This window comes from Patagioenas fasciata, chromosome 27 (genome assembly GCF_037038585.1).
Source record: "Patagioenas fasciata isolate bPatFas1 chromosome 27, bPatFas1.hap1, whole genome shotgun sequence".
In the NCBI taxonomy this organism is placed as follows: Eukaryota; Metazoa; Chordata; class Aves; order Columbiformes; family Columbidae; genus Patagioenas; species Patagioenas fasciata.
This window is the reverse complement of record NC_092546.1, coordinates 3,922,058-3,945,637: the sequence shown is the minus strand read 5'-3', so window position 1 is coordinate 3,945,637 and position 23,580 is coordinate 3,922,058. Positions and strand designations below refer to the sequence as shown.

General features: G+C 50.7%; 1 protein-coding gene across 4 annotated transcripts in view; it reads right to left on the bottom strand.

Moving 5' to 3' along the window:
• ADAMTS10 (ADAM metallopeptidase with thrombospondin type 1 motif 10) overlaps positions 1–10,472 on the bottom strand; it is a 43,265-nt gene extending 32,793 nt beyond the window's left edge. For 2 of the 4 annotated variants that reach the window (XM_071799778.1, XM_071799777.1), the window contains exon 1: positions 10,132–10,472. The gene's annotated coding sequence lies outside the window, so the exon portion shown is untranslated. Of the gene's footprint in view, positions 1–5,994; positions 6,107–10,131 lie in introns of all 4 variants that reach the window. The other 2 variants (XM_065858413.2, XM_071799776.1) reach the window with 2 other exon arrangements.
• Between the last annotated feature and the right edge of the window lie 13,108 nt (positions 10,473–23,580).

Below are 23,580 nucleotides of genomic sequence, written 5' to 3'. Positions count from 1 at the left end.
GGAACCCTTTGTCCTGTGGGAACGCCCATGAGGAAGCGCAGACTGAAGAGCGACCTGTTCTCAGTGACCCGAGCTCTTAGAGGACAGCAGGGAATAAAAACACCAACCTAGAAATCCTCTCTACTACAGTTTCCCTGGCTTTAAAATACACTTGAATGACTGTCACTGCGCTGAGAGATGAGCACTTGCTCTCAGAGTGTGTTGGCTAAACCTGAAAAAGTGATGGAAAACAAAGGACCCATTCAGTGAACTCACCCTTACTCTCAGCTCCATCCACAACTGGATCGTGAGATTCCAATTGTATTTGGTATTTTAAATGATTTGCTAATTGCTCCAGTGAAAGATTTTTGGCTTGCAGATAATTTCCACTCAGTCTGAGGCAATTATACAAAACTCATATAGTGCTGGAGAGTCGCATAAAGCCTGTGGTTTTGTTTCTATCCGGCGATGAGATGACGCATGTGATGAACACGGCACATCCCTAACTAGCACCCGGAGGATCCCAAATATCTGCTTGAGAGCAGCCCCACAGCGAAACACAAACGTCCCTGCAAAGGTGACAGATCAGTATGGACTGAACGCCGACTTCAGCGCTGGGACACGCGGGGAAAGGCAGGATGGGCACCCGAGATGAGCCTGGGCTGGAGACCGGAGGATGCTGCTCTTCGCGAAGGTGTCAATAGCTATGGCATGCGTGTGGTCCTCATCCCAGTAAGGAAACACCCGGAATAATGTCATTAACCCTCGCCTTCCTCTGCTTTTGTGCGTTTTAAATAGCAAAGACTACTGGCTGGTTAGAGCACAGGGCAGAGCCCGGATCCTTGTTGGCTTTGCCACTCTCACCTCACGTCCTCAGGGGAGCCTGCGATTTATTTCTACTCCTGTTTTCCCATCTTTACTACACAGTTAATGTTATTTGTGCTGTGGGGGCTTGGAATAACACCCATCACAGGCCAGAGGCTACATAGGTAAGGTACAAGAGGGAAGCAGAGAGACAATTCTTGCCCCAATAATTCATCTAAATAAGTTAATGGCTTTTCCCTAGTAGACAGAAATGTCAGGAAGATTAATCATGCATCTTTAAATCACAACTTGGGAGTTCCATAGCTTAAATGTTAAGGTTTTTAACTGTTCATTTACAGTTAAAGACCAGCAGAGAGGCCTGGGGTTGGTCTCCCCAGTCACACCTGCTGCCACCTGCAAGTTGGTTTCTACAAAGCCCGGACACAACACCCGCGATGGCCCCTCAAGGACTGCGCACGCCACCGGCAACTGTGACAATAAACTGCCCGATGGGGGAATAAAATCACCTAAACCTCATCTTGGGCTGCTCTGCTCTCCTGTGACAGGCAAAGGGAAGCAGGCAGCAGAGGCGAGAGGGCTGGGCAGGAATTCTGCGCTTCTCCATCACAAGAGATCAGCACCGTGGGTCCGTGAGGTCACGGTGACAGCATCCTCCGGGGTGTCACCCTGGCTGTCACACAGGGGACAGAGCCGGGATGCCGCAGCTGCTCTGTGCTGCTCCCCCAGCGCCGTGGGCCGGGGACTGGAAAAGGGAGAAGGCGAAACGAAAGCCGGGCGTGCTGCGGCCCCTCTCCTAAGTCAGCATTTTTCAGCATCTACTAAAGCTCGACATTCCAGCTTTTAAATTCTGTCACGGCTCCAAGGTCTGCAGACAGAAAGCTGCTCAGCTGAAGTGTATTTTCTCCTGGGCTTCACACTACTAATTTTTCTTGTTTTCCAGCTGTTGAACCCACTTCCTCCCGGCTGTCGCTATTTCCCGTCCTTCCTCCACCTCTCTGTGACCCTGAGCTGTCACAACCGGCGCCCTCGTCTCCCTCCTGCCCGCTCAGCATCCCCGGAGCAGGGGCTGGGAGGGAGCTGCAGGCATCAAGGTGCCAAAATCCTGACCTTAGGGGAAGGAGGCACATTAGATCAGCACAAACGGGGAATTACAGCTGCAAAATTCCCCGTAAGCCGGGCTGGGGGGAAGGGCTCGGCTCTGATTCCTCCCTGCACACAGCAAGGAAAACACAGCCCCTTCCCAGCGGCGTTTCACCACCGAGACCCCGATGAGCCCGAATCCTGCAAGAGCAGGACCCAGATCAAGGGGGAAAGCACCGGAGGAGCGTGGGCTCCACAGCCACTTCAATACGTATGAAGTTTTCCATAACCTCACTTTTCAGACTTTGCTTCCTAAGCGGCAGCGACCAAGGAGCCCACGGGGGGCGGTGGGGACAGCGGGCCGGAGGGGCCACGCGGTGACCTCGCCGGTCTCGTGCCTCCCTCGCTTGGGCTGGTTCCGATTTGCTCTTTCCCGAGGAATTCGTTGTCCTTGGCAGGCGCCCCGCGAGCGGCCGGCGCTCCCGCGCCAAGGTGAACCCGGAGCGGGGACGAGGGGCCGGGGGCGGCTTCCAGGTCACCTCTTCCCACCCCAAGGACCTGTGAGAAGGGGAAGGCTGGGGAGGGGGTTTAAAATTTAAGCTGGAATAAAGCAAAGAGAAAAAAAGGAAAAAAAACAGATGACAACTGTTACTAATTTCAACATCGGGGCTGCAGACAGAATTCCCTGAAAGCCTGGCTTTTTGGCCGGGGAGGCAGCTTTATGGGAAGGTAATAGGAAGCAGATGGGCTCTGCTCGGGGCCAAGAGGAAGGTTCAAGGTGCCTCCTAGTGCAGAGAAAAGGAATTTAACTGCTTTTAAAGATGCAGGGCCCGGTGGCTTCCAGGTTTCTCATCCAACTTTTGCAAATTATGAGCTCAGGTGTCCTTTTCCTTTTTTTTTTTTTCTTTTTTCTTTTGAGACAGAGAGAAATAAATACAAACACAGATTTCTTCTTCCAGCTTTCCCCAATGGGAGGAAATACTTACAGAGCATCCCCCCAGGCCCTTCCACTGACACCTTCCTGACACGCAGCACCTGCGAGCGGGGACAGTGGTACCACCTCACCACAAACAGCCATTCCGGGCTGTGCTATCAGCAACGGCATTAACGAACAAATAAAGGTCACCAGCCCTCATGGTTACTTCGTTCTGCTGTAGAACTGGGTACTGGCACTTGTTGATCACTTATTGTGATGCCACGTCCCACAGCTTGGCAGCTTCGTCCCCGACTCCGTCCTGACCCTGCCAACATCAGACCCCGCGGGACGGCAGCCCCTGCGAACACAGCACCGCAGGGATTCCTGCTCCTCCGTCCATCCACTCCAACTTGGCATAGTTTGACCAGTTCAGATGTTATCATCGGGGGAAGAGCTGCAAACGTGGCTTTGCTCCATGGGCCTTATTTTCCTCGCAAACCAAGCTAAATGCCACGGGGACCGCAGGGTGCTGGGATTGACGTTTTCTGGCCATGCCAATGCGTGGAGAGACATTTGGCAGCAACATCGTGACGTTTCCCAGCACCTGCACCAACCCCCTTGCCCCGCACACCGGACTCTGACCTGCCACCTGTTATCACAGCAAACCTCACGATCCTAAAATCACCTTTTTTCTGAAAAAATCATCCCCCTTCTCACCTGCTGTCACCACAAGTTTTGGCTGTAAACCCCTGGTTGAAACCTATTTCTCAAATACCGCTGCAAGGCAGAAGGACAAATCCTCCGCGTGTTCGACAGGAACAGCGCTGGTTTCAGCTCACGCTGCTCTAATAAAGGGACACCAGGAAAGCCACCATCAGCGTTAATTAATCAGCAGCTCACTGCCGGGAGCTTCGGCTGCAGAATGCAAAAAATGGGTTAAAGTCACAGGTCTGCAGAACTGAAAACAAGAGCTTGAACCTTAATCTGCTTTGCTGCTCCAAGCCTGGCCTCTCTGGGGGCACGGCAAGCAAAGAATTAGAAACACGTAGCTATCGCTGTTCACCAGAAAACAGCAGCTCCAAGCCACGGGACGGTTCCTGCCCACGCTGCGCTACAGCAACCCTTTAGGATCCACTCGCCGTCGCTCGGGCTGATCCCGCTATCGAGCCTGTGCTGGAGGAAAGCCAAGGGCTTTTGCCTTTCCCTTTATTGCTGAGAAGGGACCTACGACGCCTCACTTGTAAGGGCTGTTTCACCCCAGCCCAAGCGCGGTTCTTTGCAGACACTCAGCCCAGCGACTGCGGGGTCAAATTCAGGCTTTGTCCAGAGCGGAGATGCTGCTTTCACGCTGTTAAAATGAAATCCAACTGTCACCAGCAACGTGGGCAATCCAGGCTGATGCTGCCGGTCTGAACCCAAGGTGAGGGATCTAAGCCCAGGTTCCCATTCCTCTGCCAGCACCCGGTACCGGCCCGGTGAGCCGGGAACGTCCCCTCGCTGTCCCCAGCGCTGAGCCCCGGTCAGGCCCTGCGGCGGGCACACCCTCTGTCCCTTTGTACGAGCGAGCTGCACAGGGCCCTGGGCTCGCTCCAGTACTGTGTGGGAGTAGTTTTTAAAAGAAACAAAAAACATGAGAATTGTTTTACGGTCAAATCTATTCAGTGCAATCTTAGTGAGGAAAAGACTGAATGATCCCCTTGCTCCTCTCCAGAATTCAGCAGGATCTTGAATTTCACCCGCAAAGGGGCAAAAGAAACTCCTGACAAAGCAAGGGCATGCGAGCGAGAGCTGGGAGCACTGGCCTTGCTCTGACACCAACTGCTTTGCTTTCTGGAAATACTATCTCTGTGTTACATAAGGACCTGGCCCTATCTGGAATGCTGGGGTCATTACATTTCTCCAAGTGTGGTAAACTGCTCGGAGGTCCTCAACAGGAAAGCGTGACAGAAGCGCCAGCTCGTATCATCATCACCAGGGAGGGGTGTTGGGCAGGGGCAGCTGAGCCCCAGGGCTGAGCCCCAATGTGGCTGCCAGACCGGCCACCTTCAGCCAGATGTGACTACCGGGCACCCCGGCTGCCACCCTCAGCCTTCCTCTGCTTTCAGGAGATGGCTCCACCAAGCAGGTCCACTTTCAGACGGGACTTATGCAATAGTTTGGAGCCGCTCCATGTGACCCAGACTTGCTGGCCTCCTGCCACCACTCTCCTTGCTGGCTCCAGCCACGCACAAAACAGCCGAATTCAAAAGACAACCGAACGGGCGGTAAAAGAAAGTGCATCTCGCCTACCACGCAGTGCCCCTGCCAACTACACACATGCACCACGTGTGTAAATACGCACACGCCATCCACACATATGCAGACCCTGGCTGCAGCTGTTTGTGTGCAGCTGTGCATGAGGACACGTGCTAGAGGAGGTTCTCAGGGACATGGCTTAGCGATGGACTTGGCAGCGTTGGGTTAACGGTTGGACTTGGTGATCTTAAAAGGTCTTTTCCAATCAAAATGGTTCTATGATTCTAGCTGTATGAGGATGCTCACTACCCACACACTCCTCCGCGTGCCATCACGCACCATCAATACCTCTGGATACATGCACAATGCTGTTTTTATAACTGGCATCCCCACGTCTGCGTGACCATCTCCTGCCTTCACTAAACCACCTCTTCTCTCTGTGGGGCTCAGCACCACCAAGAGAGAATCCAGATTCGCATCTCCACAGCTCCGTCCCTGTCCTCCTAAAGCTCCCGCTGCACCAGTGTGGAGCAAGGAACATCTCTGCTGTGCTCGGGATGCGGGACAGTGTCCCGGGCTCTTGGAAAGGCCAGGAGCACTCACAGCTCCGAGCAGGCAGGGAAGCAGACGCTGCACCAGCCGCCTGCAGCCCTTGTGCTTACACAACGCAGCAACACGAGGCACTGAGCCCTGCGGTTGCATAAAGACAAACACCCACCTGTGCCAATGCTGAGCTCTGCTCACCTGCAGAACCACCCTCTCCCGGAGGGATCTGCTCGGAGAAAGGGATGTGCTGTTCGTCCCAGCTCAGGCAGGAGCAGGTTTTATACAGTTCTATACAATTATACCTGACAAAGGCCTGTCACAGCTCACACGCCGAGCGTGGCACGCTAAATCTGACCCCTTCTTCAACGTGGCCTCAGGGCAGGGCCATAAATCGCACATCTGCAGTTCTGTACCTGTGCTGGGACGCTCCAACAAAGACGTGTCTGGTCTACAGCCACTGCAGCCCCTCTCATCGCCTGCCACAGCACGTGCGTCCACGATACAGCACAGGCTCATATGCTGAAGCTGGAGAGACAAAGAAAGCCCCACTGAGCTTCCCAGGAAAAGCATCTGAGGTGACTCCTGTTACCCAGAAGGGCTCTGAGAAGCACCATTGGACCTGCAGTGAGCAGAGAGAACAGCAGCATCTTCTACCCCCAGCACAGCACAGCAGCACCCAAGGCTGCACCCACAGCAGCACAGTCGTGGGCAGGGGACCCGCAGCACTGCCTGGCTCCAGCACTGGCACTGATTTGGTCCTGCCACACCGAACCAAAGAGTAACTGAGGCTGGAAGGGACTTGAGGGGATCTCTGGTCCCACCCCACTCCCAGAACAGGGTTAACTTTGACATTAGATCAGGTTTGGATCACAAAACCTAAGCTGACTCAGGGGAGTGGCTTGGAGGAATCGCAGTGAGCTGTGGAGCAGGACCCTAAAGCACCAAATCAATCTGGACCACACTGTCTTTGCAGGAAATCACAAATGTGTCCTTTCAGACATTGTGGTGACACAGAGAAAGGGCGAGGAGCCTTCGCTGGCCAGAGAGGAGGCTCATCCTGATCTGCTCTACCTTCCTCAGTGCTTGTTGGCTCTGTGCTTCCAGCGCCTGGGGATGGAGAATTCCCCTCTGCAGATGTACAGGCAGCAACCAGCCTGCCAGGGCACCGAGAGCGCAAACACACAGCTTACACACAGCCCAGCTTCTGCCGCTGTTCCCGCAAGCAGGTGAACGCTCCTGGCTCCGTTTCCCAGCAGGGCAAACCCAGGCAAGCAGAGAACCGACTTGGCAACAGTCTGAGCAAAAGCACAGGGATGCAGATGAAGTCTTGCAGACGGCAGCGGGCAGTGGACGCCCTCCAGCCCCTACAGGTCTGGAAGATCTGCAGATGGTTTCCAGGTTCCGTCTCCCTTCAAGTGAGCTCTGTCAGATCTGCTATGCAGAGTTTACGGGCCCTTTTTCTCTCCTTGCAGGTTCTCTGTTCAGGGAAACACATGGCCCAGATGGTTTGGATTTGATGGGGGATGGCAGGGTGTGACAGAAAATACATGGACTCACAAGCACATGTGGCTTCCTAACGAGGAAGCTACAGCCCAAAGGCCACCAAATACTTATTTCTGGGCCTGGTCATGGAGGAGCTGCTTTCCTTCATGGCCAGGGAATGAGGAGCCTCTAACCCTGGCAAAACTGAACTCGTTGCTCTGTGGTTTTGACCAAAGCCACTTCGGGGTGTAGCCTTGGTCCTGTTGAGGTCAGTGGCACAACTCTTAAAGCAGGAGGCCAGGATATCACCCATGAGCTCAGCTCAGCTGGAACCAGCATTAACGGATGTTTGAGCTCAGAAGGATTTGCAGACCCACACGGGAACAGATTTCTCTTATGTAATTTTCCCTTTAAAAAATTAAGCTATGACGGAAGAGCAAGATTCACAATAGCAATAACAGTAGGTTGGGATGCTAAATGGGTACGTAAATACACTGAATTTTCAGACACGATAAACCCCAAGCATTCTTTTCATGACCTGGGAGAAGGTAAGAGAGCAGCAATGGAACAGCCGGACCCTGCGCTTCACATGTGCCACTGACATCGCTCCACTGAAGTCAGATGGAGCTAAAATATTTTGGCCGAGTTCCTCAGTGGAGAATCTCCAAATTCTTGAAGTGGTTGCAGACTTGGAGGCACTCACAGTAACCAAGATGGGAAAATGTGCTTTGATGGTGTCCCTTTAAAACTTCCTTCAGTGTTGAAAAATGAGTCTGCATCCAGGCTGGTGGTTTTCCATGTTTCTCACTCCCCAACCGCCGTATGAGATCCGACCTGCTTATAGATTCCCAGGAAATGTTTGCAACTACTCGCCTTACAAACATTTCCTACGGTGGTGAGGTCAGGGGAAGATCTTTTTGACTTGCATATCTCCAGCACATCTGAGCTGACATCACCCCAATCACTAACGAATTGTTTCTGAAAACTTGACAAATTTGGTCCAAATTCTGTTTGTTTTCAAGTTCATTGAGATCTAGGCAGCACAGGACGTGACAAACACATCCTGCGGTGTTTCTGGCTTAGAATGAACTCATTGCTGGAAACTTGGCAAGAAAAGTGGTTTTTGGAGTTGGGGGTTTCGGATAATCTTTAGATAAGTGTTTGAACAGAATCATCCCCTGGGTGGGCCTGATGCAACCTGTGCTGAGAACCCTCCATGGAGCTGCTCCTCTGGACAGCTGAGCCCACAGTGCCTCCGGACCAGGGTTTCACGCGATGATAAGCATCTTACTCCTCCCCATAAGAGTTTCTGGGTGGCCTTGAGCCACCAGCGATAACAGGGCCTCTCGCATTACAGGTTTGGTACTTAAAAGGCCTTTGGCATGAGGAACAGACACTGTTTATGTTGAGCAGGCAACACCTTTCCCGAGGGCAACGCTTCACCCCACCGCTCAGTCCTGTTATCGGATCTTCCTCTGCCAAACGAAACAGCTCAGCCCCCCCTGAGTCTTATCTGGGAAAAGCATGATTTACAGGAGATGACAGGACCTTTCCCATCCACCCAACCAGGGCAACGCAGCTGGAGATGAGCGCGGGAGGTTTTAGGGATCTAAGGAGGAGAAGGAAAGGAGATGGTGCTGCCGTGGGGCGAAGCGGGAACAACGGGAAGCAGAGGATGGAGCAACTGGAGCACTCGGCATGTTCCATATATGGAGAAACTTCATGACACTGGAACAACCTTCCAAGAACCCGAGGAAGCCTCATGGAGACATTTCAGACTAGTCCGGGCAAGGCTGTGGTGAGCGGAGCGGAGCGAACACCCCAGTGCCAGCCAGGGAGGTACCTGGGTGCACAAAGCGTTTCCCCTTCTACCATCCCTAGCACCAGGGGGACACCAGGAATGAACAACAGACTTAAAAATCTCCCTGCTCTCACCCGTCATGCGCTACATCGCGCGCTGTCACCACGTGAGCTCTGCTAACGAGAATGTTGATGAACAGAATCAGAAACAGATCTCTGGTGTGGCCGAGCTGTCTCCAGCCAACATGGGTATTGGTGCGGCCATACACAGGGAAACAAGCAGCCCTTGGAGTTTACATCCCTGTGTACGCTTGACCAACAAAAGTCCCCCAAAAATGAGGCTCTGTGTGAAATTGTCAACGTTGCTACACAGCTGGGGCTGGGGGGCACTGCCCCAAACGTGCTCCCAGCAGCTCCGCGCGGCCCTCCGGGTGATTCTTTGCCTCCGGAAGATATTTGCCAAGGTTATTTTATAAACTCCTTTCTATTTATAGCACAGCTCCTTCAGCTCTAATGAGATAATCTTCTGGCATTTCACCATCACTAATATTTACTTTGATGTTTAAAATAACATGTTCTGAAGGATTGATTTTTTCTTTTTAAAAAAATAAACTAAAAACATAATCAGAGCAGAGAAATACGCGACTAGTGCAAGAGGGCCAAACGCCTGGTGATGCACATGAAGTTAAGGACATTGCAAGTTTTTCAGGGCAGACAGTTTGTAATCCTCTGACCACATCGTACGGGAGGAAAAGAGCCATTGGCAGCTCCTGAAGATGGAGAGAGATGGGGAAAGAGGGCGAGGGAGTGCAGCGCGTGTTTATTCTCAGGAACGAAGACAGCGAGGAACACGGAATTCTGCAACAGGGATTATAGCTGCTGCTTTCTGCAATTGAGGGTTTCGCCCATGGCGGCTCCGTGTTAAGAGAATGATATTTTAGAGCAGCAAACACGCCATCAGATGGGTTAACGCAATAAAAGAGAGCCGAGCGGCGTGTGGCTGGGGAGCAGCTGCCCCGCTCCTGCCGTCTGCAGACGCTTTGAAACACAACCCTGCGTTTTTATGGAAACTCTGAATGTTGGAGAAGGGTGAACATGGTTTTCATTCTCATAAATGTTTTTCCAGCGCGCAACGCTCTTCGGGCTCATTCCTTCTCCAGGGAGACGGTTCTGATTTCAAAGAACATTCGCGTTCCCTCCACCCCAGACCACCCCACTCCAACCTCAAAGAGACCTCTCTGGAAAAATTATTTTAAAGAGTGTTTTACCTTTTCTAGTGTTTTCCCTTCTTCTTTCCCCCCTTTTAACTCCTTAAGCTTTTTTCTTCTTTTCTTTTTCCCAGCAGCAGCCAAAAGCTTCTCTCTCCGCTTCGGTCCTGCGTGTGTCAGAAAGTTTCCAGGCTGAGGGTTTATGTCGCCTTCCTCAATAACCTTCTTCTGTCAGAGCCGGGCAGCGCTGGAGCTCCAGCCTTTGCTAAAAGGTCTCCTTTCAGGAAGTGAGCAGTAATAAGAGAGCGGCTCGGAGGCAGCATGTATAGGGGCTGCTTGAAAAAAAGAAGAAGAAAAAAAAGCTTTGCTCAGGAATTTTGCCAGGATTATCCAAAAAAAAAAAATCCCCAAACCCACAAGGCAATAAAAGTCCCGCCCTGAGTGCTGACATCAGTGCAGAAGGCAGGTCTTGCCTGCAAGGGTATAAAGCTAATAAGCTCAGCCTTTCTGAGCAGGCAGATTCCCCCAGCAGCCGCGGTGCAGGCAGAGCCGGGGGCGATGCAGGCGGCTCCATGGACAAGAAAACACCCCCGTAGAAGCAAGCAAAATCCCAATAAATGCGATAAGCAAAGAGGCTGTGCTGATGGCAGCAGGAAAAAACAAAAACCCAAAAACAACAGACAAAGCAAACCAGGATATTGTTTGTTTTCCTCCCAAACACCTCCTCCCAACTCACACTTCATTTTAACCATCGTCTTCAAAATGCTCTCAAAAAGCTGGCCTGATGAAACGGCCTTAAAAGCAGCTGCGCTCTGCACTGATGTTAGTTATGGGCTTTAAAATCTTACAAAAAGCCCTCAAGAATTTGCTAATGGTTTACAAAGCCCCTTCCCTCCTGAGTTACATCATTCTCGCCCCGCTGGCTCTCGTGGTGCTGTAACTCCTCTTCTGCTGCCACCGTGGAGTGTCCCACAGAGGACAATGTATTTCTAAAGTAAGGAATAAACACTGCAAATAATAAAATACTGCTTGTTTAAAAACCAAGCCCTCTCAGGACACAATAAGCAACAAAAAAGGGCAGGAGCTCATTTCCTTCTTCCTTCTGAAATCGTTCGTCTTTGAGATTAGAAAGCTGAATATGTGAGCCCTGGTGAGGAGAGAATTTAAAGAGAGAATTACCTGGCAATTCTACAAATATTATAAAAATGGACAGCTCCGAATTGTCCTGGGGAAGGACACTGGGAAAGGACAGCAGCAGGCAGTGGGGACCCAGCCTGAACCCATCTCTGGGGACACACAGACCCCAAAACCACTCCCAAGGAGCCTTTTAGTCTAAAAGGATTTGAATGATGAGTAAGGGGGGGGGGTGGAATTGCTGGGGGAAGAGATAAGCCAAGCCTTCGAGCAAGCTTGCTGAGCGTAAGACTGCAAGGCAGGGCTTGGGAAGGGGCTGGAGGGTCTGTGTAGTGTAGCATGGATCAGGACAACCACCCCAGCCTGCCCCTCCAGGTCTGGATGTCCCAAATGCACAGGGTCCGGTGCTGGACAGTCCAGACTGACCCAGCACGGGCTGTGTGTGACCAGCTGACCGGCAGGTGGGAACGGAGGGAGGAAAACCCACAAATACTTCACCAGCACTGTGTCCTAGCGGGATGCTGGCCATGGGATGCCTGAGAAGAAGGATTAGGAAAAAAAAGCAAGAAGCAGTGATACTTTTTGCGGTGTGTCCTCCTACATCCTCTGCTATCAGTAAACTAAGTGCAAGCCTGAAGACTTATCTTTGCATTTAACGGCCATAATTCATTTTCTTCCATGGCTTTGTGTAAACCCTAATTTGAAGCCCTCTGAACTCCACTCCTCAGATGGAGAAGCCCCGTGACCTGAGCAGGAGATACCCAGGAGAGACCCCAAATACGTGGCATTGCCTGGTAGGCATGTGCATCCTAACAGCCCTCAGAAAACAAGGGAAAAGAGCCTTTCCTCCCAGAAAGAGAGGCCTGATAGTGGGAGTTCTCAGCCCCTGGAGCATCCCAGAGCAAGGGCCGCTCTTCCTTGCAGGCATTCAGACTAGAAAAGCCTGGCTCTCCATTTTAAAGCTGAGTTCAAAGGGACTGCGCTCGCTGGGTTTTTGGCCAGTTCCCTGGCTGGGTGGAAAGAGCGGTTTCCTTCCTCCCCAGGCCATGCTGGCCATTGTCGGAGCCCCCAAAGCACATGCTTAAAAGAGCAACTAAGTGAAGTATTCGGGGTTTAATTGAATGGTGCCGCTTACTTAATTGCTGAAAGCATGGCCTGGTGCCATACCAGGAGCTTTCTGTCTGCTGACGCTTGTCTCCAAACACACTCGGTGTGTAATGAAGAGAGAGGCTGCAGGAATTCATTGTCCGGCTCTGTGCATGGCTGCCCCTGGCCCTTCCCAGGGAAATTCACTTTTCCCTGATGTCTCCAGTCCCTCCTGATGGTAAATAGGGTGTGATAGACTCCCGATATACAATGGCAAACAATCACAGAATCACAGATCATTTTGGTTGGAAGAGACCCTCAAGGTCATCAAGTCCAACCATTAACTCTGGCACTAAACCATGTCCCTAAGAACCTCATCTATATGTCTTTTAAACAAGCAATCTGTGCCTGGGGCCAACGGTGTCCCCAAACACTGGCCACTGTCATTTGTACCAGACCATGCAAACCCCTTGGCTCAAAAACTAGGTCTGACTCCAGTCTGGACCCATCTCTGGAAGGGTGATGGAGCCACCTCAGAGCTGTTTAAACCCCAAGCCAAGGTCTCCATCATCCGCACAAGAGCCTCGAAAACAGGGAAAAGTAAAGGGACCAGACATCCACAGGGTTTCATGGGGAACGAACAGTGACTACAATTCACCTCCTACATCAAACAGTGTCAGCCAGATGCTTCCTGTGTTTCTGGGATGAGATGAGGACGCATTTCCAGGAGACACCAGAAATCCTCTCCCTGCTGGGATGGAGCGGAGCCCCGTGCTCAGCACAGCACCAGGTCCGTGTCCCCAAAGCTCCGCAGCCGGTGACACTGCACCCTCCTGTGGCTACACGTGGCAGAGGCTGCGCTGGGATCCTGCGCGCTCCAGCATCCCGCGAGCACCAGGATCAGCACCAGGCTGGCAGAAACCCTGCGGGGCTGGTGCATGGAACCCTGGGGAAGCACAAAGTTCAAAGCTTCCAGACAAAACTTGGCCCCGTGGGCTGCTGGTGGTGCTGGCCGATGCTCAAACGCACCCAGCGTGCCCAGCTGCAGCACCACGACACCCAGGCCAATACTCATTTTAAGGCTTGTAAGGCTGCAAACTCCATCCTCCTTGCCATTAAAATACATAGTGAATGATGTTGAGCCCTAATGAGGTAATTTTGTGTAACCATTTTGTACATAAAATGAAAGAAATTCTCTTTTTTGCCATGTCTACACTGCAGGGCCTGGGCAAAGTTCCCAGCTCTGCCTCTACATCACAGCCTGGCCCCAAGTCCATGTTGGGACTCGCTGCTTGGCCACAGAATAACCCTTTTTATGGTTGTACTGTACCTAACACAATAACAATTCAGTCTTTTAGCTACTGCTGTAATAAAGTATACTGCTTTGTTTGTAGCCCAAATATTGCAGGTTGAGAGTCTGCAAGCCAGCCCAGCTGTAAACAAATGTTTTTGTTTGTTCCACTAGTGTGGAGACACGCAAACTAATTGCCCAACAGTAAAACTCAGTTTAATTAAACCCAGGTGTTCAATCAAATTGGGTTGGTGTCTCCTAAACTTGTAACTCCGGCTTGAAAGAGCCACCGCTGGCTTTGAAAGCACAGCCGTCAAAAAGCAATTATCACAACCATTGTACATTGCCTAAACTTGGGGATTTTTGGCAAAAGACAAAAGTGCAGGTGAGCCTTGCTGAGGGCTCAGGACCGAGAGCTCTGCTCGCACTCCTGGGTTGGGTGTGTTGGGATGCTGCATTTTCACCCTTGCAAACTGCCAGTGACTCATTCCTTCTATCTCAGGATCTCACCTTGTCCTTGGAAAAACCTTTAATATGGATTTCTGAGTAAACATCACCTACAGCTCCATGTCAGAACGTCAAAGGGCTCCTCGAGGGGGATTTGGCAACCAGATGTCCTACAGTTGAGTAACACTCAAAGACAGTTTGCGTTTTGCATATCTAACCCTATTACTATATGTTTTTATTCTAATCGGTCTTGAGTATCAGCAAGCTCAACCTGTCACGATCAGGGCCCCGGTCCCAACTTCTTCTGCCTGCAACAACAAAACACTTTGGGATTCCCCATCCACCTCTTTGCATTCAGCAGAAAGAAACTGCGGTGCTACAGCCCTTCTGCCCATTCGCCAAGGGTTGGCGCTGAATCCTGAGCCTTTACCCATCTCTTCCAGGTTAAGGAGCTGCCGGCTGGCAATGGGAGAATTAAACACACACAGTTTTCTAGGAAGGGAGAGATGTCCCTGAGGAGCAGCTCCAAACCCCACCAGAAACAAGCACTGTTTGGTGGGACTGGTGTCAGTGGTTCCCACCCAGCTGTTGGTGTTACGGCTGTTCTGGCACAACAAATTGCTGCTCAGAAAGCAGGGCAGGGAAAAACAACAGCAAGGAGAAGCTTCTTGGGTTACTGAGCTGAGGTCTTGACCATCACAAACCACAGCTCCAAAGCAGCCCTACACAGAGGGCCTTTCTTAGAATCACTTTGGTTGGAAAAGCCCCTCAAGATCATTAAGTCCAACCGTTCCCCCATTCCTGGCACTGCCCCATGTCCTGAGAACCTCATGTCCGTCTGTCCAACCCTCCAGGGATGGTGACTCCAACACTGCCCTGTGGAGCCTGTTTCAATGCCCCACAGCCCTTTGGGGAAGAAATTGTTCCTAATATTGTACCATTGTACTCATCTTGTACAACAGCAGCTTTCACCACCTTCCTCTGACTTGTTTTCTTCCATAGAAGACCCATTTCCTGGCACTGAGAAGGTCTCAGAGCTCTTCAGAGCCACATAGCTTTTATTTTCTCTTCTTTTCTTTCCTGTGCAACAAGGAAATAGGTCACATTTCAAAGAAACCAGCAAACGGAGCTTAGCAAATGCCAGACAGCTCACTGGATGGTGCTGCCCGTTCCCCTCCCGCCTTCCAAAAATCGACGCATTTCGCACTCGCCGAAGAACATTTTGCCCTTCGTCCCTTTCTTTCTTCGAAATCGCCATAAGGAAGCCCCAACGAGGCAGCCGGCCCGTCCGCAGACCAGGTAAGAGGCGCTTTGTTTGCCGTTGGTATCTCGAGCAGCTCTTACATGACACGGCCGCTTTGTTCCTTGGCTCGTACCCCCCTGTGCACCCCGGGAGCATCAGGATTTCGTGGAGATCCTGTGAAACATTGGTGTTAACAGTCCCAGATTAATCCATCACAAGACCACTCCAGCTTTTCTATCAATGACTCCATTGATTCAGGAAAAAGAAAAGGTTTGAATTAGGGGGCACCATATTCTTTTTGAAGATTTAGATGGGTCAGGAGATGTTGAAATGACGGCTCATAGTCCAATATTCAGGGCCAGCCATTGTCCCTTCCCTTCACCGCTGGACATGACATCACAACTTGTCTCCTCCAGCAATTTCTCTCTAAACTGCCTGTGAGCCTCAGCAGCAACATGGGATGACTTAGGATACCTGCTCCAAATACTCCAGAAGGACTTCAGCAATTTTCTACTGACAAATATAACAGCAAATAGACTCAAAAAACAGAGGCCTGTGGCAAACTCACATTTACTTCCCTTCATTTCTTTGTCATTTCATCTGTTACTGCTCAGTGCTTTTCTGTGCAAACAGGCACAACTCCAATTCAAGCACAGTCTGTGATGTTACAGCATAAACTGGAACAAAGGAAAGTTGAGATTAAACCTCAGAGAACATTTCCTAATGGGGAGATCTATTAGGCTGTGGAATAAACGCCCAGGGATGCAAGGGAATCCCATCACAGGGGCAGAACTGGAGAAGGGATCAGGCAGAAGGTTCCTTTGCTGGCATGGGGATAAACAAACTCATCTATAAGGTTATGGTTCCTAATATATTTACAGTTTTTGTATTTTAAGCTTTTCATCATCAGTTTTCCTCTTGAGGAGGGTCCCACATCTCTGAAAAGTTTGCTGGTGCTCCTGGGACAGGATTTCCTAAAGAAACAACAGCAGGAGCCACAGCAGCGTTCACAATCCACACATATTCATTCTCACTTCAGACATCGATGTTCAACAAAAGCCCACCAAAAATGTCAACAGCAGAAGCAAAATACTTCTGTGTTCAGTGTTCAGTTTTCCACAGAACATTAGCTGAACTGGAAATTACCTTGGCCAGAGAAAAATTGAAAGTATTATTTTCCCTAATGGAACTTGGAATTGCAGAAATTAGATATGGGAAAGTCCTATTAGCTCATCCCAGTTTCTTCCTGCCTGTAGAGGATTATTCCCTACAGCGCATTTTCTGATCCGGTCTCAAGTGACTAGCAATGGGACTTGCACTATTTCCCCATGTTCCACATCCTGATGAATCTTCTTGTTAGGAAATGTTTCTTGATAACCAGACTTACTTTCCACTGATTAATATCTTCTCCTTTATCCCCCATGTCATCTTATCAGCACATTCAAAACAGCTTTTCCTCTCTGAAAGATGATCATACCCTTTAGATACTTCTGCCTTGCTATCAAATTTCTCCCTGTCACTCTTGCTCAACAACTCATGTGCATCCTCCATTAATGTGCTCATTAATCAGCCCAGTCAGGCCTTCCATAGCTTTTATTGCTCTCTCCTGAACTTGCGATGTTTCCAACACTTCCAGCATCAAATCACCTACTGAAACAAGAAATCTCGATAGCACCAAGGTGCAACTGGTACCGAACCACATGGGTGGTATGTGTTTTATATTTTTTAAGGTTGCAGGAATGGTGTTACCTCTAGACAGCTTGTTCCTCCCCCAGTAGAGCTGGTAGCCCAGCACAAAAAGTCAGTGCCCATCAGGAGGGCATCAAAACCCCCTTCGCTGCAGAGCCCTGCACACCAAAGAATATGGAGCTCTGCACCTGACCTGCCTGAAGTGCACACACCACAGTCCTCCTCGCCTCAATCTGCCTCTACCTCCTCTTCCTCCTCCATCTTTTCTTCTTCCTGGGCTTTTCAGGAAGAGAACTGCACACCCCTAAGAAGTGCAGACAGTGGCTGCGATCTTCCAGGGAGACTCTAGGCATTGCAAAAAAACAAATGCTGTTAAACTTCAAGCTCAGCAATCACATCTATATCTAAGTGGCAAAGCATAAATGCAGATGTTTATGTAAAAAAACCACCATCATTTTGTGGTTGGAAATAGAGTTGTCAGCCACTTCACCACCCAGAGCAGGGAGGGGGGGAAGTTGTTCAGAGCAGCATCGACCCTGCTCAGCAGGTTTTGGTCCTTCCAGAGAAGGACCTGAGCCAGTGCAGGACATAATAAACTTATTTAAACACAAGCCCTATGGGGAGAGGCTGAGGGAGCTGGGCTTGTTCAGTCTGGAGAAGAGGAGGCTTAGAGCTGAGCTCAGCACTCTCTAGAACGACCTGAAGGGCAGTTCTAGCCAGGGGGGATTGGGCTCTTCTCCCAGGCACTCAGCAATAGGACAAGGGGGCATGGGCTTCAACTCTGCCAGGGGAAATTGAGGCTGGAGATTAGAAAGCAATTCTGTGCAGAGAGAGTGGTCAGCATTGGAATGGCTGCCCAGGGAGGTGCTGGACTCACCGGCCCTGGAGGCTTTGAAACTGAGATTGGCCATGGCACTTAGTGCCATGATCTGGTCAATGGACTGGAGTTGGACCAAGGGTTGGACTGGATGAGCTCTGAGGGCTTTTCCAACCCAGTCCATTCTGTGATTTCCAGCAAGATGCATCACAGCCAGTGCCCTCGCAGCGATGCGACTCGAAGCCCCTTGTCACCTTCACTACACCCACACTACTCATGGTAGAGCCAAGGAATGGGTCCAAGCCACACGCAGACCATCGATCCTCCCATAAATGCCTCATTTAACCTTTCTGCGTCTTGCTGCTCCCCAGAGCCTCCGTACTGTCTGGAGTCAACCTCTAGGCCCCTGGTATTGTGTGCTAAGTTATTTCAGCAAACATGGTAAGGCAGGGCGGCCAGGTAGAAGGAACCAAAAAACAGAGCCCTCCTCCTCCAATTTAGGCATGTTACTGCAGTTTTCTGTCATTGGCTCAACGGAACCATCTGCTAGACCCAAAACCCAGAGGATTCTGCTCTTCTGGGTTAGTTGTGAACACCAGCTCCACCTCGGTGGCAGGGACAAGCTCTGTTCTCACTCATCCCCAGGACAAACAGGGACAAGCTCTGTTCTCACTCATCCCCAGGACAAACATCTTGAAACCCTTTGTTTAGACACAATGACCCAGAGCTGAGTTATCAGACACAAGAGCACTCGGGGACACCAGGCAGGAAACTGCACCTCACTGTGTTTGACTACGGACGTTAGATCCTAATTAAAAGCTGTTGAGGATCAATGAGTCTGGAGCCAGGAGTGCTTTCAGTGGCTCTACAAAGGCTCAGCAGGGTGTTTCCACAGCCTTCCAAACCAAATTCACATGCACCAGCTGAGCCTTAGGGGACACAGTGACTTTGTTTGCCCCATCACACAGCTGTGTCAACCCGCTTGGGGACCCCAGCACCCCATGTTCCAGACCTGCCCCCACAGAGAAAATAATACTGCACACCAGGCAGCTCCAAGTGGCACCAACACTCAGGTTTCTGTTCCCACACTAATCCAGCCGCTGAAGCCTCCAGCAAAGCTCTGCTCTGGGTGGGGGTCAGGGGGCTTGCGCCCATCTACATCACTGAATGTTCATGAAATATGAATATCAGCTTGAGTTTACACAAAAAAACCCCACATTCAGTTCAATTTTCTATGCCCCTCACCACAGTTTTTTGGAAAAATATGGTTCTTTATGTTCTGATTGATCAAGGCCTGCCAGGCTACTATGGAGGGTAAACACTTGCCCAGGGATCTTTTAATGGAAAATAAGCACAAGATAAAGAATCAATCCCTTTTTATTTAGGGAAAGAGCCAAGTATTTAGCCAAACCATCTATAGCTGGTGAGTCAGCTTTGTTACCCATGATGGGCAGTGCAAAGCGGACTAAGAGCAGCCGCTTGCATTGCTCTGTGCTGCTCTTCCTGGGTGCTTGGTTGTGCCTTCCATCCACAGCCAAAGCAATGGACAGCCAGACAACAAGGTTTTAGGAAGAGACGGGTGCACCCCACTACAAGGAGCATGTGATACACCACGGGCATGACCACGTGCAAATAGGAAACGTGCTCATGCGTGCAATTCACCTGCATTAATCCAGAAGCACTAACACACCATCTGCACGTTCCAGAGACCCATTGGTGCTTCCTGCTGCAATATTCTCACTGTGCTCTGGCTGATGGAAGCCCACGCTGTCTATTTAACTCCCTTGCTATGGCACGGCAGAAATATCTGCCCCGGGCTCCTGTGAGAAGCACCAAGTTCTGCTTCATGCTACCCCTGTGGCATCTGCATTGCAGGCTCACAGGTACCGGTGAACACTCTGAGGAAGCAGGGTTAACACCAGAAAGCTGCTTTCTGGGAACAGGGCGATCCCAACCGTTAAAACAACAGCTGGAACATAAAAGGCAGATAGCTGTACCTAGCAGGCCCCCATGCAGGTGGCCGTTCTCTCCCCAGCCCCCTCCGGTCTCCTGCTCTCAAAGCTCGAGGAGCAAATTGCTTCCGCTCATTAGCATTTGACAAATAACCACAGAAGGAAAACAAGCCCCCAGCAGGATATGAATGAGCTCAGGCCTTTATTGCCATCCGACTGTACTGAACAAGCATGTCATCGATTTTCCATGCTCTGCTGCACCGTTTCTCCCTTTTGGAGAAGGACGAGCACCCTTGCCCGCTCGGGCAGGCTCAGAGCAGCAAGGAGGAAAAATCCAAGAGCTGCAGGATGGGAGCAGAAGTGACAACTCCTGAGGGTCTGGGCACAGGTAGGAGCATCAGGCTGGCTCTGCAGCAGCGGCTGTGAGCAGCGTGTGGGGATACGTGTTCTAACGGAGCCGAGGGACCCAAGGCACTGGCTCCTTATAGCACACATGTACCGTAACACCAAGGCCACACACGCTGAAGTAGAACCTTCCCTTCTGTTTTTGATCTCCCATAACACTGTGATGGGGTGGCACCAGGTCTCTGGGCAAGGATTTATAGGGGGCAACAGGGGCACAAAGCCCGTGTCTGATATCGTCCTGTCACTGTTAGGAACCTTCACACCAAGCGCATCACAGCACCACGTCCCTCCGTGTGCCTTGCAAGCGTGGAATTCAACATTTTTCCCTCCAAAAAGGACTGTGGACTGTCCCCAGGGCCAAACAGCTCCCATGCTCCACTTCAAAGGGGGAGGCACATGAAGTATTTCTGCACCTGGCCTGGGATCCACAGGCATTGCAGGGGCAGTTTGGACTTACCTGCAAGAGCAGACAAGGTCCTTAGGGGAAATCAGGCAGGTTTTTCTGTGGAGTTTCTGTAAACAGAACCATTTCAGGCAGGACTGAGTCAGTACTACTCCCTGAGAAGCTGAAAAGATGATTATCTTCACATGCGAGCAGAAGGCACACTGTTTATGAGCACAAACATAAATGGGCTCACACTTTCATAAACTCCCACTCACACATAGTTCAAGTGTTAATAAATGGTTGAGTAGCTGAGGTTTTAATGAGCAGCCAGCAGGGAGGTTAGGAAAGCAGCTACAGCCAGGAATGCAAGAGCTCATGAGGAAATCTTGGGAAGAGCTGCTGTGGAGTGCATAAATAAAAATTAAACATTAATCAAGAACAATTAGAAGAATGTAGCCAGGTCAACCCAAAGTTAAGTTTTTCGGGTTTTTTTCTTTGAACCTAGAAGCACGTCAAGTCTTTTGTTATTTTAGATTTAAAAAAAAAAAGGCCCAGGAATCAGCCCTTCAGTTCACCCTCTTGCACAGTGCCAGCTGTTCCTGGGAAGAATGACTTGGAAAGGGAACCCACACACTGCAGGCATTCCTCAGCCTTTCACATCTTCAACCAGGCTCTCCACTGCAAATCTAATTCTCAGATCAAATTGGGAACAACAGAAGGGGACTGAGGGGAAGGGCCAGGGCACAGCTGCTCCTCTGCAGCCCTGGGGACCCCAGGAGGTCCCTGTGCGGGTACAGAGGAAGCTGGAGACTCGCTCTGCTTTCTGCCATGGCTCCGCACCTCACCTGCTCCTGCCTCTGAATCCTGTTCTGTAGCAGCCTGTGCTCAGCAGACCCGGTCCTGCTCCCCCCGGGACAAGCAGAGCTGCTGCAGCCCCTCCCAGAGAGCTCAGAGCATAGGTAACTATCATCTTGCCAATATAATAGCCTTTGCTTATACCCCCCCAAATCCCAGCCTCAAATTCCCTCCACTGTTTCCCACTGGTTGGGTACCACAGGGCATACAGACTACCCAATGCTTGCCTCAGTTTAGCTATCTCATTCATCTAGTTCTAACCCCCCACCCTTACTGATTTATTTTCAATATGGATCCCTGGCTCTTTGGAGACCCCACCAGCCAGGCTGACAACAAGCATATTTACCACACAGACCCCACCTCCAGCCACCCAATTAAACACCTTTTAAAGAATTGCTGAATACAACCCCTCCCCACATTGCCAACACAAACCTGAGCAACAGCTCCACCAGCACCAGCACCACCTGAGCCCCTTTATCCCCAGCACACGGTTCCCACCCCCCGGGCAGGACCCTCCTCTGACCGGACACCTTAAAGGGGCAGCCCAGGGCTGAGCTGGGAGGAATTATTGCTGCCAGGACAATGAGACTGAAAACATGGTCCTAACAGGATGCTTAAGTTTGTCAGTGCCTCCTCCTTCTCCATTGGAAAACATTTTCATCGGCGCACCCGCTGCGCTTGGGGTCTGGCTCGGGATTTGCACAAAGTGGTTCTGCTGTTCTGAGAAATTATACAATCAAACCAGTTCCTGATGGTTCTTGTCTGATCTGAGTAAAAGCAAGTGGCCGGCTATATATAGATCTGATTGACTGACATCTCAATAGCTTCCTGCCTGGCTTTCCTGTGTGTCACGGTGCACAGATCCGAATGCTTCTTACGTGGGTGTTGCTTTTTTCAGTGCATCTTCACATCAACTTGCAAACATGGCCATTACCACAGGAGCCCTGGTTTTACGGTTCTTCTCCCTGAACGCTGTTTCTAACCAGGGGGAAGCGCCCAAAGCGAACAGAAACACCCGGTGTCTGAGTCACTACAGCCCAAGGGACAGAGATTAAACAGGTGCTGGAAAAATCAGGTCTTGTTACTTGAAATTAATAGCGGCAGAGGGTCCCTCGCACAGCTTCTTCCAGGTACTAGTTTGTAATGTTTATAAAAGCAATCTATTAAATCAGTTCTCATTTTCATCTGCATTACGCAGCGCCAGAAAACCAAGCTGTGAGGTTTGTGCAGGTCTGTTAAGGCTGGATCAGGGTCCACCCAGGAGCGGTGTTAAGGAACAGAGCTGGAGTTGGGAAGCTGAGCTTAGCTACACCCAGAAGACTCTGGGCTGGTGTATGGGCGAAAGAAAGAGCCAGGATGGCAGGACAAACTTTTTTTAAAGCAAGAGCTTTAGAGAGGCTATACATCCTCCTGCTTAAATCTGCTCTCAGACTTCAGGGGGTGATTTTCCCTCATGGCTGGGGACTCAGGAGCTTTTTCTAATGAGAGTCACTTTCTAACAGGGTTCATTCGTGGCAGCAAGGTGTGTTTGAAATGGGTGGCATAGCCTGAACCAACCTCTGATACTTCTTGACTCACAGCCCTGTGCTTGGAAAGGAAAACCAGTCTGTTTGTAACAGAACTGCCTGTGTAGGCAGCTGGAAACCTTGTGGGAGCTTGGTGGTGATCAATGGCTTCTGCTGTCCCACTTTCACCTGCCTGAACAATTGTCAAACATGTTCCACTTGCTGTGATCTTCTGGCCCTGGGCTTTCCAGACAAGGGAATCAGCATGTTTGTGTGCAGCATCCTTGTACCTAACCGCTGTTTATCCCAGGTAGTAAGCGGAAATTAGTAACACACAAAGAAGGCCATCGACCTCCCACTGCCCACTCAGCAACTCCTGTTCCTCGACTCGTGAACGTGACTCACGAGTCTGACTCTGCAGTTGGAACCAAGAGCTGCAACCCTTGCTCCCCACAGCCCTCGACCCACGGTCCTGGGACCTGCCCTCCCCTGGGACCAGGCGCAGATTGGGATGACCCAGCAGTTGTCACATCTAAGGAGCTGAGCCTGGATATGCCAAGTGTCTGGGCTGCTTTGATGCCTGGAGGCATCAAGGTATCAGGACATTTGGGTTCCAAGCACTGACTTGCCCTCTGTGTCCCAGCCTTGCAGGTCTGCCAAGACCCCACTTTGCTCCATTTGATGAATTTGATGAAAGGGG